This window comes from Mus pahari, chromosome 20, assembly GCF_900095145.1.
Source record: "Mus pahari chromosome 20, PAHARI_EIJ_v1.1, whole genome shotgun sequence".
Taxonomy (NCBI): Eukaryota; Metazoa; Chordata; class Mammalia; order Rodentia; family Muridae; genus Mus; species Mus pahari.
In genome coordinates, this window is record NC_034609.1 from 2,725,620 (window position 1) to 2,733,074 (window position 7,455).

The 7,455-nt window shown below is 41.1% G+C and overlaps 1 pseudogene; it reads left to right on the plus strand.

The window, feature by feature from the left end:
• The first annotated feature begins 2,864 nt into the window (after window positions 1–2,864).
• LOC110337748 lies at window positions 2,865–3,020 on the plus strand (annotated as a pseudogene).
• The last annotated feature ends 4,435 nt before the right edge of the window (window positions 3,021–7,455 follow it).

Here is a 7,455-nt window from a genome sequence, read left to right on the forward strand (position 1 = left end):
CTCCTCTCCTCTCCTCTCCTCTCCTCTCCTCTCTCTCCTCTCCTCTCTCTCCCTTCCCATGGGGACTTCCCTGGCCTCCTTCCTTGGGGCCAGTGAACTTGCCAGAGAGCAGCTTCCCAGTAAATCTGCCTTTAGTACAATCTAAGCTAGCTTGGATTGGCACATCTATAACATATAAATGCTTACACTCTGCATCCATACTGTTATGAAAGCTCATCTCTGACTTTACCTGTCTGTGTCTGTCCATCTGTCAAGAACCACAAGCTCTGTTTGTCTGAGGAAGCTTCCAGAACATTAATTATGTTCTCTTCACAATGTAACGACACTATTCCATAATTTATTTCAGTGCACGCCTACACTGTTGGGTTTCTTACTTTCTGCTTTTGGAACATGCCCTTTCTTACGTGTGTGTAAGACGTTGTATCTATGTTCTCTGAAGAAAGTCCCAAGAAGATAAGTTTCTTCATGAAGAAACATGGGAAATATGTTATTGTTTTTGAGAAATAGAGCTATATTGCTCCTAAGAATGTCATGGTACCCGTGCTTTCTGGAAACGATATTAGTTTTCTGTTTCTACCTGACATGTTTTCACAAACCAAATGGATTTAAGAAACACAAACTTGCTGACTTAGTCAGAAATGGGTCTTACTTAATTAAAATCAAGTTGTCAGGAGAATTCTGTAGGAGAATCCATTTGTTTCTTTTTCTGATTTCTGGAGGTGCCTGCATCCCTTGGCTTATGGCTGTTCCACCTATAAAGGCAGGGGACTCATCCTCACAGCATGCATCTCTGAAGGTAACTCTTCCCCCTTCCTGCCCCCTATGATTACATTAGACCACCTGGAGAATTCAAGCGCATCACAAACTGGAGGTCATATGATTTGCCACACAAGTTGTTTCCAATTAAGTGATCTTTGTGGGAAGACTCTGCTAATTAAGGTAGAAATCCACCATGACCACATAGCCTCTGGGCTCAGCCCAAGATAGGAGACTTCCTCCTTTAGCATGTTTTCTCCTTCTCTGATCTTGTCAGGATAATTCTAAGCCTACACATACACCTCTACCTATGGAATGTCACATAGCTGCAATTAGATTGTAGGACCAATTTTCTTTCTCCTGACAAAACCTGTTCAGCCAGCACCTGAGATTCCTGAACCGCTTTCCCATGCTAATGAGGCATTCCAGGTGTCCTAGCCTCAACCAATGACCTTCACCCACCCTAGATGTCCTTGTCCCCAGTCTTCCAAAACCGTATAAGCCTTCTATCACTCTAAGTAAGATCTGCCTCCAGACTATGCTTTCCTGTGTGGTTTATTCATTGTAAGTCCTCATAGGGCTTATGAACCCTCTGTTCAACATCTCTGTTCTCACTGCCCTCCAGATCTTCATTTGTATTGTAATGTATCACAGGTTCTATGGGCTAGGATATGAGCATTATTTAGTCTACCACATGCTTTATCATCATAAGGAAAATGCAGCACAGCAAAGGATGCTTCGTGGCTTACACATACAGCTTGAGTTCTGCATTCATGTTGCCAATTCTCAGGTAGATGCCTTGCACATGTGTTTGGTTGTGTGTCACATTTCTAGAAAAACAAAGTGCTTCCTTCTGCATGATTTTTTTTCCATTAAAAAAAATGGGACTTCTAACATCAGCTTCATTGATATCATTTGTATAGTTTGACAAGCAACATTGACACATGAACTTTAGCAAGGAAATCTTGAGGAAAATAATTCAGTGCATTGAAAAAATTGCTATATGAATACATTCCTCCCTCTAGTACAGAAAATCAATGTGTTGGGTGCGTTCTCATAGCTTTTGCTTCCTGTCAGTGGTGTCACAGGGTTTCAGAGTACCCTCTTGCTTTTGGCGTTGTTTTCTGGAAAGACACAGGAGGTTACCAAAAAAGCAGTCAGCTGAACTTTGCAGTAGCTGTCCCAGGGGTGTTGATTCGACTCGAAGGATGACAAAGTGTCGGCTTGATTCATGAATGGAGGCACCTGTGTTACTACAAATCTACAGCAAGGTAAAGAGCCAATAAATGTTTTCCTTAAAGTAAAGTTGGGGAAAGATGGTGGGCCAGACACAGTGGTTTGTTTGGCTGTGTCAAGACACACTCCAAAGAAAGGGAACAAACAGCTCAACGTGGTGTTGGCACCTCTGGTTCTCAGAGCACAGCTGAGCACAGTGTCAACATCAGTAACTGACAGAATGAAGCTAACTGGTGTGAACAAGACATCCATCGCAGTCCTTCTGAGGAAGCTTCTAAATATTACTTGTCTGAAACTATTGATAAGCATGGATACATTATTAACGACTCCAGCGGCCGGCTGGTGCTTCTCAGATGGCTCAGGCATTTAGCAGGAAAGGCCTCTGTAAAGTTCTGCACAGAGTAATGACAGTGTCTGTCTTAACTCAAGCAAATGGCTGTTGTGAGCTCTGGGGAGGCCGTGAGCAAGCAGCTGTACTGCAGAGACAGGCAGAGGGCCACCACCTGCTGAAGACAGGCCGGCAGGCAGGCAGGCAGCCTGTGAATGCAGCCTGATTAATAATTTAGGGGAACAGGAGCCCTTGTCTCCTCATGGCACTGCTTGTTCATCTCGGGCCTTTCATCATCCTGATGAGGCTCGAGAAGACTCAGGGACTAAAGACTTCTAGCAATTCGCCACATTTCAAGACTCAAACTGTGGCAAGGAAAAGTTTGTGCTCACAGAGGGCCATTTTTCTTATTTCGGCTCTCTCTTCTTGTCTTCTTTTCTTTTCTCTTTTTCTTCTACTAATGTCATGAAACATTAGAAAGGAAAAGCTTGTCTTCTCCTATCCTTTGCCACCCTGCACCCTACACATGATTTGCCTTCTTGTCATGTCTTCTCATAAGACTCTTAGAATCAAGAGATTCTTGGCCAAGGAACAAAAGCAAAATTGTCCTGTTCCTCAGTGGATCCAGATGAAAACTGGTAATGAAATCAGGTTCAACTTTAAGAGAAGACACCAGAGGAAAATGAAGCTGGATCTATAAAGATTCACTCAGTGACAAGACTGAGGGTTTATACTGAATCATAGTCATTGATCAATCTTACCAGATGGAGCTTAACATTTTTAACCTGGAGACTTGTTCATGTTTAAATTGGAGATGTGGTTTTTCCAGTAATAAAATGTAGAATCTTTCAAGAAAGAAAGAGAGAGAGAGAGAGAGAGAGAGAGAGAGAGAGAGAGAGAAAGGAAGGAAGAAAGAAAAAGAAATGATTGTTTCGAATCACTATCCTCCATAAACATTTGATGTAGTAAAAGATACATGAGTATCTGGCATTGCCCTTCTAGAAGCATCTGGAAAAGTCTGCACGCTCAGCCAAGTTTTTCTACTATAATTGTTCATAGTGGAGTTACAGATACGCCACGTTTTTATTACTTGAAGAAGAGAAACTCTTGGTTCTAAGAATGGGACCCAGCACCTAGATAGCCTGCTGGTGGCTCCATGGGAAGGCCAATTCCTGTGACTCATAATGTTCCCAACGTTAAGGCTCAACCTGGTACCCAAAATAACAACATACATAGGCAAAATCATGGTTGTGTTTACTAGTTAAATACTAATTTCCTTGATGTTTCTGCACATTCGTTTGATGAGAATTTCATTGAACAATATAATATAAAATACACACTGAAGATGTCAAGGTATTTGGCAGGATTTCTAGAAAATTTGTTTAAAGATCTGATTTAGCTGAGAAATGGTTCTGATGCTCTCCTTCCCTGTCTCTTATGTGGCTCTTGAGGTCGGACTCCAGGAGCCAGAGTGAGCTGCATGGCAAAGAAGGCAGAAGTAGTAGGGACTCTAATGGTGGCTGCACTCCTACAGTAGTAGTCTGTGTGCCTCCACTGCCTAATGTTTTAACAGAAGAGTTCTATTTTATTCTGGACAATTCAGTTTGGGTCGTACTTCTATGGCAACTGGACATAACTGTTTCAGAAGTTTTGCTTTATGCCCTATTGTTATGATCAAAAATACTAGATTTTGAATGGGAATGAACATTATACGTTTGCTAGGAGGGGAGATGTGGCTATTTGTATTTTTTTGTTCATTTGTGTCCCTAAAACTATTTGTACAAGAACAGCTGTATGCAAGTAACTTCTGGGAACTTGCCCCCAGTTGGTTCTGATTGGTAAATAAAGATGTCAACAGCTAATGTCTAGCTAGGCAGGGCAGACAGAGGCAGAACTTTTAGGATTCCTGGACCAGGGAGAGAACGGAAAGGAGAGGAGATCTGCCATGCTGGGAGAGGTAGAGAAGAGGAGATGCCATGCCTGAGAAGGTAGTTGCCATGTAGGAGCCAAGAGAGAACAGCCCAAGCAGGCTGCCCAGCTAGGTCCAGGGCAACAAGATAGAATATAGATTTAGTAAGTAATAACTCAGGATGTGGATCAGCCACGTGGAGGTTAGGAAGTGGCCCAGATATTGAGCTGATTAAGGCATGTAAAGACTGTATATGAGTCTTTCGTTCAAGAATCCACAACATTGGCTTCTCAGTACTGATGCTACTGAAAGTGACCCATAGCCACACCCATCTCTCTGTCCCACTAGAATCCAATGAGGCAACTTGGAATACTCTAGATGAAGAGGAACAAAAACTCAAACTATCCTAAAAAGCAGTGATATATTGTCAGAAATAAATATCCACTGTCTAGTTTAAAACATCGCTACTTTACTCTTTTCCGTGGGACATAAAGCAGGCTCTCTAATATAAGTATAATTACAATAATTAAAAAGTGCTTGTCTTGGCTCTTGTCTTCTCTTTGTCATAGGAAGCATCATAGTCCGAGTTGGGAGTCGTGAACCAAGCTGTGCTCTCTGAGTTATCACCATGTTTGCAAACTTACAGTGTCATTTGCATTCACAGACAGTGACTGCGCTTCAATCTGACGAAGAGCAAGGGCCCTAGGTATTGGAATCAATTGTTTGGCATAGGAAATCACTGGGTATTTTGTGAGTTTTGTTTCATGAGTAGACATTCTATCTTCCAATTAAGTTATAAACTTTGCTGGCAAGTAGGGAAAGAGAAGATTCTAATTTAAATGCTTAAAATTTTAAGAGTGGGGACGTGGGAAGATGACTCAGCAGTTTAGAACACTGGAGATGACTCAGCAGTTTAGAATACTGGAGATGACTCAGCAGTTTAGAATACTGGTTGCTCTTTCAGAGGCCCATGGTTCACTTTCCAGCACTCACATGGTAGCTCACCAGTACTTCTATTTCCTGTTCCAGGGAATTCAGTGCCCTTTTCCAGTCTTCTTGGGCAACACACACACACACACACAAGCGCGCGCGTGTTTGCAGCCAAAACACTCAAACACTTAAAATAAAATAAATAAATAAATAAATCTTTTTTTTAAAAAAAAAAGAAAATATTTGATGAGAAAAATCTCTAATCACAAGTGTCTTGTGAAGGTGAGGGTTAGATACAACCAACCTTGCTGCAGACTAAAGTGGAAGCAACACTATAAAGGTAATGGTACCAAAACTCAAGGACACATTCCTTCTAAATACTGGAAGAAGAACAATTTTCTGGGAGGTGGTGCCAACTGAACTAGGTCTTGAAAGGCAGGAAAGAAATTGAGAATTCAAGCATGCATTTGGGGGTCGGAGCTCGTGTTACAATGCTGGATGAAGCTGGAAGGCCAGCCTCTCAGAGGTAGGGATTGAGGAAGAGATGTGATTGGGGACTGAGCTCTGAGAAAGGTCATGTCAAGCAAAGAGAGCACTGTGGTGTTTGGGGGAGACTAAGTGCGTATGAGAGAGGTCTGATGGACACCATGGCCAGGCAATGAGGCCTTTTCCGGGCTTCAGCTCCAGGTCAGCACAGGAACAATGACAAGGAGGGCACAGCAGCTGCACAGTATGTTCTGTCGATTGCTGGGCCTCCAGCTGATATTTGACAACAGATTGGATGGAAAGCATTGTAAAAGTCCAGGAGTCCATGGCAGGGACTCCAGAGAGAAATGGAAGCCTTATTCTGGGTTTGGGCGTTGGATAAAGACCTTGGAAGCACAATCCTGAGCATGTACTGAGGGTCTGAGTGTGCGGCAGGGCAATGAGGAGGGAAGAGCACGCACAACTCCCTTCCATCCCATCATTTGAGGGACAGTGAAGTTCCTAGAGATGGGATACTCACCAAGAGGTTAAAAGTAGAATTCTCTAAGACTTTCAAGAATTCTACTCCTTATTTTAAAAAAAAAATCAATAAATAAGCATAGGTAAGGATTTTGGTATAATCAAACATAAAACCCAGTTTTAAACCCCACTCTTAATTCTAAAAGCCTATCACTTTAAAACATGCATTATCTTCTTTTAAATTAATTAATTAATTTTTAATGTGTGAGTGCTCTCTCTGTATGTACACCTGCACATGAGAAGAGGGCATCAGATCCCTTTATAGATGTTTGTGAGCCACCATGTGGTTGCTGGGAATTGAACTCAAGACCTCTCGAAGAGCAACCAGTCTTTTAAATGTAGAGTCATCTCTCCAGCCCCACCTATGTTATCTTTATTTTTTTCTACATTATCTTTTTTAATGAATGATCCTTACTTAAAATCCAGAAATTGATGCCCTAAACATATATAACATCCTACGGTGGTTTGAGACCATTCTTTTCTTTAATGTAATCATTTTGAATGCTTTATTTTAACTCAATGTTCTTGTTGATTCAGATGGTTCAAATCTAGATCTCTCTTTCTACGTCAGGAATATTCCTTTTGATGGTGGGGATAGATTCAGCATTATAGCTAAATGCCTTGGAACTAAAACTGACTTAAAACAATGGTTCTAATCATGTTTTCCTACCAAGACTTTGACCTGATTCATAACAATTAGCAAAGAAAACAGACTGATTAACAGTGAGTCAAGCGACCCTAAAGATGGAGAAAGGTCCATTCCACTAGACGGTCATAAAGTCACCTCTGAGAGTCATCAGTGGCTAAACACTAAGCTTAAGTAGCCTCCCAGTGACATGTCATGCCCAGGTAAGAAACCGTGTATAAATAGGACTTTTCCCAAATTTTAAAACAAAAGTTTTCACAGCTCAGTGCAAGTGCAAGTCAGTAATATTTTACTTGGCTGTTGCTGGCTTACTCTATAGAACTTCCTTTTTGAAAGATGTATTTTTAAGTGTCTTTCAAAGAAGTTTGGATGTGGGCTCCTTGTGGTGCCCAGGAAGTGAAATGAACCATAAATGAGACACATCAAAAGTAACTTACAAAGAACTTTTTTAATATTAAAGTGATGAATCAGAGTTCAAATTAACAAGTCAAGGAGTCCGCCTGTAATGAAAATCTTTTTCCAACATAACACTTCATTATAAAGGGAGTTTTTCTATAATAGAAGCAAGTGTAATTACATTTTTATATATAATTAGGACATTATTATCATTTCACCATATCAAAGTTCATTATAAGACATCTCCAA